Below are 11,334 nucleotides of genomic sequence, written 5' to 3'. Positions count from 1 at the left end.
ATCTATATCTATATATATATCTGGTGTGGTGCTGTGGGTTAATGCACCGGACTGCAAAGCCATTTGAACTGCAAGGTCGGCAGTTCAAGCTCACCAGCTTCTTCTTTAAACCCTATACAGGGTCGCTATGGGTCGAAGCGACTCCATGGTACTTAATAACAACAACAGCATTGAATTGAGTGCAGGTGTACAGATCAGATTATCAGCAAAACATTCAACAACTCATACGTTTCGTATCATTACAATGATTACAATCCCCTTCATGTGCCCCTAGTTAACAATATTTATTCATTTTAACTCTTGCACTCCTCCCTGTGTTTTCTACTACCTTCATCTTTGCTGTGCCAACCTCCCTCCTGTTGTATATTACCTTCCCCATGGCCCAAGTTAATGTGTGCCTACCCTCTACACTGTGAATCAATTTCCTTATTCCCCTAACCATTTTTCCATTAGAAGGAAAAACTTACCTTAATTTTTCTTCCTAAAAATGTCAATGTTTATTTTCCCTTTAAAATATATAGGACCCATATAAGAAATCAGAAAAGCTTTATGTAGAGATGTAAAAGAATATCTGAGTAAATGACAGATATGCCTGTTTTCTGTATTGATAACAGTCAGCATTGCAAACACGCATTTCCTCCAAATGAATCCAAGTTTAAAAACAGTACCAACAGTAATAAAAATCATGTTCTCAATGAGTTTTTCATGGGGAGGGACTTGAAAAATAGTTCTAAACTTTCTCTTGAAGGTCAAATGCATAATAAGGACCATAAGATATTTGGAAATAAAAGCTGTATTATAAAGCTACAATAATTATCATGTTATGCTAATGTCAGACACATCAAAAGAACAAAAGAAAAAGTCCAGAAACATGTGGGTATATATAATTCTTAACTTTTTGACAACAGTGGTCGTATGCAAAATCTGCCCAGCCACTCTTTGGAAACCCTATACAGAGTTGCTGTGGGTTGGGACTGACTCTGTAGCACTTAACAATTTCACTCAGTCATGATATTTTTAATAGCCTCATATGCAAATGAAAAGTTGGGCAATGAATAAGGAAGACAGTAGAAGAATCGATGTGGTGTTGGAGAAGAATATTGAAAGCACCATTGACTGCCAGAAGAACAAACCAATCTATCTTGGAATAAGTACAACTAAGAATACTCCTTAGAAGTGAGGATGGCGAGACTTCATCTGTCATTCTTTGAGCATGATGTCAAGAGATCCAGTCCTTGGAGAAGAACATCATGCTTGGTAAAGTGGAGGGTCAGGGAAAAACAAGAAGATCCCCAATGAGATGGATTGAAACTGCAACAAACACAGCAACTGTGAGGATAGTGTAGGACCATGCAGTGCTTCATTGTGTTGTGCATAGGGTTGCTATGGGTCAGAACTGACTTGATGGCACCAAAGGATAAGCACTTGACCTCAAAGTTGCTTTGAACCACAGCGTCAGTGGTTCAGACTCACCAGCCACTTCTCGGAAACCCTATACAGACTCGCTACAACTTGGAATCAACTTGATGGCACTTAACAACAATAAAGCAGGCCTAGTAATCTATTTCCAAAAAATCAGTCACTGAAAGCCCTAGGAGTGCTGTATTTCTATGACATATGTGAGGTTGTCAGGAGTCAGAATGGACTCAACAGCAACTGCTTAGAATTCTAGAATGTAGAGGGGATGTTTTTGTTGTTTAAAATCTTCTAGCCCTCAGGGTTGCTATTGACATTTGATAATCCTTTCTTTGCTGGGGACTTTTACTGCTGTTACCATTTTTTATTGTTTTGTTTTCTTCCTGCTGGAGCTTTTATGATTGCCTGTTCATTCCTGGAGCTCTGAAACCTGGCCACGAATTGTCTAGTTGTGGTCTCTTCTTCCTATGCAGCACCCAGGAGGCTCTTCCCACCCATAGATGGTACCTCCAGTCACCTACATCAGTTGATCCAGCTCTGCTTTCCAAATAGGGTGGGCATTTTTGCAAAATCAACATCGAAACTGGGAAGGAACAAAACAAAAAACAGAAAAACAACAACAAAAAACAACTCAGATATAATTCAGAGAACCGAAAGTTTTAAAGTGCTGACTGGTCTCCCCTAAATTCATGAGCAGTGAAACCTCAAGTAGTGCAGAGTTACCCATTGGTCTGCTTTGCATCTTTCTATTCACTTCCCCTTCTCTGAGATGATGCTTTTATATCTTCATTTCTGTTTTTAATACCTACAATGTGGCCTCCCCATCCTTACCCTCAGCCATTTATGGTTTCTTATGTGACATTGTAGAATAAGTACTAGACCACTAGGTGGGTTCGATCTAAAAGGTTGGTGGTTCAAAGTCACTGGCTGCTCCTCAGAAACCCTTATATAACATCACTGTGACTCAGAATCTACTCAACGACACTTAACAACAATAGCAGCAACACATCTCTGAAAAGTTAGAAGAGAAGTAAAGAATTTTCACCAGCTACCACCACAAGATTTCACCAATTACCTGGCCATGTGTCAGTGCCCTGTGCCTTCCTGTCTGTTATTGTATGGGAGCTGTCCCTGCTCTTCCTATTTCCCTGCGCAGTTTCAGAATCAGTTCTTTCTGTAAGGAGGCCTAACATGAAGAACATTTGGAAACTAAAATCTAGGTGCTTGGTTGCTCATCGCTTCTAGGATGTTATTACTTCTGGGCCTTCTCAGTGGACAGAAATGGGAAATCTATGCATGTGCACGTGAACATACATGCATAATATGTACATGTACCCTCTATGCATGCACATTTTAATAAAAACATTCATGTTTTGATAATGATCTATTTACATATTTTTAAAAGATCCCTTCTTTCTCAATATGAGAACTCTTTTCCATTATCTTCAATATAGCTGTTTATGTGCTCAATCTCCCTGTCAGTATGTAATTTCCCTATTACATGGTTTACATTCTTGGCTCTCCAGTTCCTCTCCTGCTGCCTTTGTGCCCAGAAACCCAGGAGAAGGGAAGAGGTGAGAAGGGAAAGGGAGGGAAGGGAAGGGAAAGAAAAGGGAAAGGGAAATGACTACCTAATGACTGTTTAACTTATTCAGGAAGAAGGGAGGAATATATATTTTTTAAGTTCTCTTTTTTCAGACATTTTAAAAAAATCCTTCTAGATTGTTCTTTTTTACTGAGTGGTAGGGATCTCTCTCAATCTTTTCCAAGCACAGTAATCAATTGTATTTGCACAAGAGTATTATTTTCTCTGCTTTTGTCATAGCTCCTTTGGCTGTGGTTTATGGAGGGATGTAACTCAAGACTCAAGGACAGTTCATGCCTCATGTTGGTACGAGCTAGAATGGGAAAGTCAGAAATTGAGGATAACCTTCATCTCCTAAGTGCCAGGTAGTTTCTCTTCCTTCAGAGCCACATGGACTTTCTCTGTTTTTCTCGGTCTCCTCCTTCTGTTGTCCAGCTTCCTCTGCTTGTATATGGGCCTCCATGGTCACCAGCCTCTAGTCTATCTGACCTGACCATTGGTGTATCCATCATTATTGATTATGAGATACCACAACACTCAAATTTTGAGAGAAATAATCTGCTTGTCTCAATCCAAAAAATATATTGGCTCATCTTGGGTTAGATATCTACCTCTGGTCCAGTCATCTTTGGCCAGGGCAGGGAGCAAAGTTACAATGGAAGTGTGGCCACACCTACAGAGCAATAGATAAGATGGAGCACTTTAAGAAGGGGTGAGCCTTTTGGAGGACCCTAAACACATTTGCTACCTTCTTTGATGACACCCAACAACAATAAATGATTATGCACGAAGCTTTTATAGGATAGTTTAATATTTTTAAAAATTATTTTGTAGATTTTCAGAAGCAAGATTTGGTAAATCTTTGGTGACTCTTAAAAATTATGAAGCAGTTTGAATTCATAGACCAGCTGGTGGGAAACACAAATCTCTATCTAACACTTCAGTTTTTCAGCTGAGTAAACTGAAAAACTGAAGGTTCAGACAGGAGAATTTGTCCAGCTTTACATGTGCAGTCTAGGGTTTCTGGTGGCACAAACAGCTGCACACTCAGCTAGTAAATGAAAGGTTAGCAGTTTGGATCTACCCAGCCACTTTGCTGGAGACAGACCTGACAATCTGCATTCATGAAGATGACAGCTAGGAAATCCTCTGGGGAAGTTTTACTCTGCAATCCATAGGGTTGTCATGAGTTAAAAATGATGGCACCTAACAACGGCACATGGACAGTCAGTGGCAGAGCTAGGATTGACACTAGGATGAGGGAAGTTAAGTACCTAGAATGCAAAACTTAAGGAAGTGCTCACTCTTAGGGTTATGCAAATGCTCTAGGTACCTCTCTTGCCTCAAATTAGAATTCAAGTGTTCTGCTAACCAGTAGACTTGGAGAGTTTGGATGAGGAGGATTTATAAGACGTTTTCCAGGAAGAAGTAAGTTCCTGAGGCAGGCTGGTTAAGCTAAGTCGCCCACAGCGAAGGATGTAGTAGCTTGGGATGGTTGTTCAGAGGAGAAGCCTGACTTCTCCTGTGTACACAGAGACTTAGGGCCTCTAAGTCTGGGTGTAGAGTTCCTTGCCTGGGTTATCTTTAGCAACTTGCTGAGGGCTGCAGATTTTCTGAGACCTGGTGATAGATACTTCTCTTTTTCGCTCTCATAAAAATAGATCTTCAGTCCAACCAGACCTGCCTTGTAGAAACAGGACATGTTAAGTTTACAAGTCTCCTGTTAGGTGGCAGCTTCCTTCATGTGGTACTGCTTACTAAGAGTTTTACCTCATGGTAAGTTATCACTAACTGTGTCGTTGGGTGAGGCAGAATATCAACAAGATGGCCAACAAAGTATAGAAAAAAGAAAGGGGGAGGAGAAGTAGAGAAATACAAAACATTATTGAATGAAATTAGAGATTTTCTTTGTGTGTAGAAATTGACATTGACAAACTTATTCTAAAATTTATATGGAAATTCAAGAGACCTAGAATAGCCAAAACAAATTAAAAAAAAAAAAAGAATAACAAAGGTGAGAACCCACACTTTTCTCCTTCAAAATAGCAAAATATAAGAAAATAAAAGAGAATTGAAAGTCCTGAACTAAATTCATCTATCTTTTGGTGTGGCTCTGTAGTATAAACACTGGACTGCTTACCACAAGGTCAAACCCACCAGCTGCTCCTTGGAAACCCAATACAGGGTTGCTATGAGTCAGAACTGGCTCAATGGCACTTGACAACAACAATAAAGCTACAGTCAACCAATTTTAAAAAATAACAATTTATTATTGTGTTTTTGGTGGAAGTTTATGCAGCAATTTATGTTTTCATTCAACAGATTCTACACCAACTGTTCAGTGACGTTGGTTACATTCTTTACAATGCATGAACATTCCTATTCTGGTTGTTTGGTTTTGACTAATCTAGATTTCTGCCCCCTTACCTTCTCATGTTTGTTTTAAAGTAATTGTTTAGTCTCATATAGATGATGTTTAATAAAAAGCACAGCATTTATACATTGTATTCTTTATTTTGTGAGCCAATCTTTTATTTTTGCTAAAAGGGGCTTGTTTCAGTTCAAAGTTTGAAGAGTATCTCAGGATAATAGTTTCAGAAGTACAGTAGTCTTAACTGGTACAGTAAACCTGGATTTTGTAAGAATTTGAGGTTTGGTTTGACACTTTTCTCCCATCCTATCAGGGTCCACACTTTGTGGCCCTGATGGTGATGGTTGGTAGTAGTAGCTGAGAACTACCTAACTCTTTTGGTCTCAGGGTAGATGAGGCCATGGTTCATGTAGACTATTCATCCTATAGATAAGTTTCTTCTCTGAGACTTTGGTTTCTTTCTTTACTTTTGCTCCAGATGAGTAGAAACTAACATTTATATTATCAGATGGCCAGTTGTGATCTTTTAAGGCCTTGTTGTTGTTATGTGCCATGGAGTCGGTTCTGACTCATAGCGACCCTATACAGGGTTTCCAAGGCTGTAAATCTTTACAGGAACAGAAAGCCTCATCTTTCTCCCATGGAACAGCTGGTAGTTTTGAACTGCTGGCCGTGAGAGTAGCAGCCTGATTCGAAACCCCTATGCTACCAGAGGTCCTTTGAAGGCCCTAGACACTACTCATTAAACTAAGATGACTGAGTTGTCCCATGAAACTATTATCCTAGGCCTTCAAAACCAGAAAACCAATCCTGTGAGGTGTATGGTTACATCTAAGATGTGTTCAGAACTATGCCCCCTCTGTGATTTATTATACATATGAGTATATATGCATATATACTTATACATATGCATATACATACATATACCTGCATAGTTGTGGTTGATAAATATATATTCTTCTATACATGCTTACACAGTACATATAGACTCACACATATACTTTTTGGTTGTTGTAAAATTATTATAGCCAATTGATTTTTAACAAGGATGCTGGTGGTAGTGGTGGTGGTGGTATGCTGTGGAGTCAGTTTCAACTCACTGTGACCCTGTGTAGGGTTTCTGAGGCTATATATCTTTATAGGAGCAGAAAGCCTCATCTTTCTCCCACAGAACAGCTGGTAGTTTTGAACTGCTGACTTAGAGGTTAGCAGCCTGAATCGTAACTACTATGCTACCAGAGCTCCTTAACAAGGAAGGCTGCTAAGACTATTCAATGGGAAAGAATAATATTTTCAATAAATTGTGTCGAGACAGCTAGATAGCCAGATTGCAAAAGAATGAAGTTGTGCTTTATCTCCCCTCCTCAACACAAAAATGAACTCAAAATGGATCAAAGATCTAAATGTAAGAGCCAAAACTATAAAGCTCCTAGAAGAAAACGTAAGTGCAAATCTTTTCATGACCTTAGATTTTCCAATGACTTCTTAGATATAATACAGAAAGCATGAACAGCAATAGAAAAAAATTAATTGGGCTGTATCAAAATAAAAAACTTCAGTGCTTCAAAGCACACTGTCAAGAAAGTAAAAAGACAAGTCAAAGAATGGGAGAAAATATTTGAAAATCTATAATCTACAAAGAACTCTTATAAATTAATAATAAAAAAACAAATAATCAATTTAAAAATGGACAAAGGACCTCAATAGACATTTCTCCAAAAATAGAGATGTAAGTGGACAGTAAGCACATGAATACATACTTAACATCATTAGTCATCAGGGAAATACAACTCAAAACCACAATGGGGAAGGGAGGCCACTTCATACCTACTAGGATGAATGCAATAAGCAAATCAGATAATGACAAATCTTAGTAAGGATGTGCAGAGAGAACCCTGATACACTGTTGGTGGCAATGTAAAATGCTGCAGCCACTTTGGAAGAGTCTGACAATTACTCAGAAATTAAAGGCAAAGTGACTGTTGGACATAGTAGTTCTACTATTAGGCATTCACCCAGGAGGAAAGAAAACATATGTCCACACAAAACTTTGTTCATAAATTAATAGCGGTATTATTCATAATATTCGAAAGGTGGAAATAATCCAAAAGTCAACCAACTGATAGATGGATAAACAAAATGTGACATAGCCATATGTTGTTAAGTGCCATCAAGTTGGTTTTGACTCTTAATGCCCTTGTACAGCTTGAACTGCTGACCTTTTGGTTAACAATCCAGTGCTTATCTTCCTGGACTATCATTTGGCCATACGAGAATTGAAGTATGGATACAGGCTACAGCATGGATGAGCCATGAAAGCTTTATGCTGAATGAAAGAAAACAGTTATAAAAGACACCATATTATAGGACTCTACTTATATGAAATAACCAAAATAGGCTAATTTATAGAGATAGGAAATAGATTAGTACTTGCATAGAGCTGGGATGGGGGTGGGGGAATGGGGAGATTGGGGAGTAAAGAGCATAAGGTTTCTCTTGGTGGTGATAAAAGTTGTGATGAATTCATTTTAAATGTGTGAATTACGTGGTATGTGAATTCTATCTCAACAAGGCTAGGGGAGATTGTGGAACAGACCATCAGTTGCTCATATGTAGGTTCAGGCTGAAGCTGAAGAAAATTAAAAGAAGTCCATGAGAGCCAAAATATGACCCTGAATTTAGAGTTCATCTCAAGAACAGATGATACTTTAGGTACTAATGATAGAAGACCAGAAGGGTTCTGGGATGACATCAAGAACATCATCCATGAGGAAAGCAAAATGTCATCAAAGACAGGAAAGAAACCCTAAAATGGATGTCAGAAGAGATTCTGAAACGTGCTCTTGAGCATAGAGAAGGTAAAGTGAATGTAAGACATGAGGAAGTAATGTAGCTGAACAGAAAATTCCAAAGAGTGGCTTGAGAAGACAGAGCAAAGTATTATAATGAAATATGTCAAGACCTGGAATTAGAAAACTAAAAGAGAAGAACACAGTCATCATTTCTCAAGCTGAAACAGCTAAAGAAAACATTCAAGTTATGACGTGCTTATTCAAACTGTATGCTGAACAAATAATCCAAGAAGCTGTGTAGTATAAAGAAAAACGTGGCATCAGGATTGGAGGAAGACTCCTTAACAACCTGCGATATGCAGGTGGTACAATCTTGCTTGCTGTAATTGAAGAGGACTTAAAATATTTACTGATGAAGATCAAAGAGCACAGCCTTTGGTATGGATTACATCTCAATGTAAAGAAAACAAAAATCCTCACCACTGGACCAATAAACAACATTCTTATCAATGGAGAAAAGATTGACGTTGTTAAGGACTTCATTCTTCTTGGAGCAACTGTTAACACTCATGGAAGCAGCAGTCAAGAACTCAAACAACGTATTGCATTAGGCAAATCTGCTGCAGAAGAACTTTTTAAAGTGTTGAAGAGCAGAGATGTCAGTTTGAGGACTAAGTTGCGCCTGACCCAAGCCATGGTATTTTCAATGTGGAAGCTGAACAGTGAATAAGGAAGACCGTAGAAGAATTGATGCTTTTGAGTTGTGCTGTTGCAGGATAATATTGAAAGTGCCATGGGCTGCCAAAAGAACCAATAGATCTGTGTTGGAAGAAGTGCAGCCAGAGTGCTCCTTGGAGGCCAACATGGCCAAACTTTGTCTCTCATACTTAGGACATATTGTCAGGAGGAACCAGTCTCTGGAGTAGGATATATTTGATAAGATGGAGGGTCAGAGAAAAAGAGGAAGACCCCAGTGAGATAGATTGGCAACATGGCAGCATCAATGGGCTCAAGCATGGCAACAATTGTGAGGTTGGCCGAGGACTGGGCAGTGTTTCATTCCATTGTACAAAGGTTCGCTATGAGTTGGTACCAACTTGGTGGCACCTAATGACAACAACAAGGAACCCTGGCAGTGTAGTGGGTAATACACCAGCTGCTCTCTGAAATAAAGATGAGGCTTTCTGCTCCCATAAAGATTTATAGTCTCAGAAACCCTATACAGGGTCACTATGAGTTAGAATGCATTTGACAGCACACAGAAACACGGGAAAAATGTGTAAGAAGCATCAAAAGAAAATGAAAGGAATACACAGAGTCTCTGTACCAAAAAGGAATGGTTGATATCCAGCTTCAGAGGGTGCTATATGATCAAGCACCTATGGCAAGGAAGAAAGACGTCCAAGCTGCACTGAAGACATTGGTGAAAAACAAGACTTCAGGAATTAATGGAATACAAATTGAAATCTTTCAATGAACTGATTCAGCACTGAAAACACTCATCTATGCCAAGAAATTTGAAAGACAAACTATCTGGTTAACCAATGGGAAGAGATCCATATTTGTGTCCATTCCAAAGACAGCTGATGTAACAGAATGCAAAAATCATTAAACAATATCATGAATATCACAGGCAATTAAAATTTTGCTAAAGATAATGAAAAAACTGTTGAAACAGTACATTGACAGGAATTGCCAGAAATTCAAGGTGAATTCAAAATAGGACATGGAAGTAGGAATTTCATCGCTGACATCAGATGGATCTTGGCTAAAAGCAGAGAGTACCAGAAAGATGTTTACTTGTGCTTTATTTATTATGCAAAGGCTTTAGACTGTGTGGATCATGATACACTATGGATAATGATGTGAAGAATGGGTATTCCAGAACACTTAATCATGCTCATGAGGAACTTGTGCATACACCAAGAGACAGTTGTTTGAACAGAACAAGGGGGTACTGAATGGTTTAAAAATCAGGAAAGGTGTGCCCTGCATTGTATTATTTCACCATACTTACTCATTCTGTATGCTGAGTAAATAATCTGAGAAACTGGATTATATGAAGGTTTAGAGGAAGATTCACTTACAACCTGTGATTTGCAGATGATATAACTTTGCATGCTGAAAGTGAGGAGAAGTTAAAATAGTTTCTGCTGAAGATCAAAGACCACGACTTTCAGTATGGATTGCACCTTAATGTAAAGAAAATGGAAATTCTCACAACTGGACTAATAAATAACATCATGATAAATGGAGAAAAGATTGAAATTGTCAAAGACTTCATTTTGCTTGAATCCAGTCAATACTCATGAAAGCAGCAGTCAGGAAATCAAATGATGTATTGCATTAGGCAACTTTGCCTAATGCGGAAGACCTCTTAAAATTGCCCTAGAGCAAATGTCAGTTTGAGGACTGAAGTGTGCCACTGTATTTTCATAGCCTTTTATATATGTGGAAAATTGGACAATGAATAAGGAAGAATATAGAAGAACTGATGCATTTAAATTATGTTGTTAGTGAAGAATATTAAAAGTACCATGGGCAGCCAGAAGAACAAACAATTCTCTGTGGGTAGAAGTACAGCCAGAAAGGTCTTTGCACGTGACTTTGTCTTTCATGACTCTCGGACTTATTATCAGGAGGGACTAGTCCCTGGAGAAGGATATCATGCTTGGTGAAGTACAGGGTCTGCGAAAAACACCTTCAATGAGATGGATTGACGCAATGACAACAGCTGTGGGCTCAAATGTAACAATAATTGTGAGGATGGTGCAGAATTGGGCCATGCTTCTTTCTGCTGTGCATAGGGTCACTATAAGTTGGAACTAATTGGATGGCATTTAACAACAACAACAACAGCTATAAGCTAGCAGTCTCTGGTGGTGAGAATGATAAATCAGCTTGGCTCCTAACTGAAAGGTTGGCAGTTTGAGTTCATTCAGAGTTACCTTGGAAGAAAGACCTAACAATGTACTTTTGAAAGATTTGCCATTGAAAACCTATCAAGGACAGTTCTACTCTGACACACGTGTAGTCACCATGAATCAAAATCTACTTGAAAATAAGTAGCTTTTGTTGTATTTTTTTTTGTAAAAAAATGTTGTACATTTTTTTACTATAAATTATAGAGCTGTAAGGCCAGAGTGCTCTTGGAGGCCAGGATGGCTAAG

This window comes from Chrysochloris asiatica, unplaced genomic scaffold (genome assembly GCF_000296735.1).
Source record: "Chrysochloris asiatica unplaced genomic scaffold, ChrAsi1.0 scaffold00127, whole genome shotgun sequence".
In the NCBI taxonomy this organism is placed as follows: domain Eukaryota; kingdom Metazoa; phylum Chordata; class Mammalia; order Afrosoricida; family Chrysochloridae; genus Chrysochloris; species Chrysochloris asiatica.
This window is presented reverse-complemented; position numbering follows the sequence as displayed.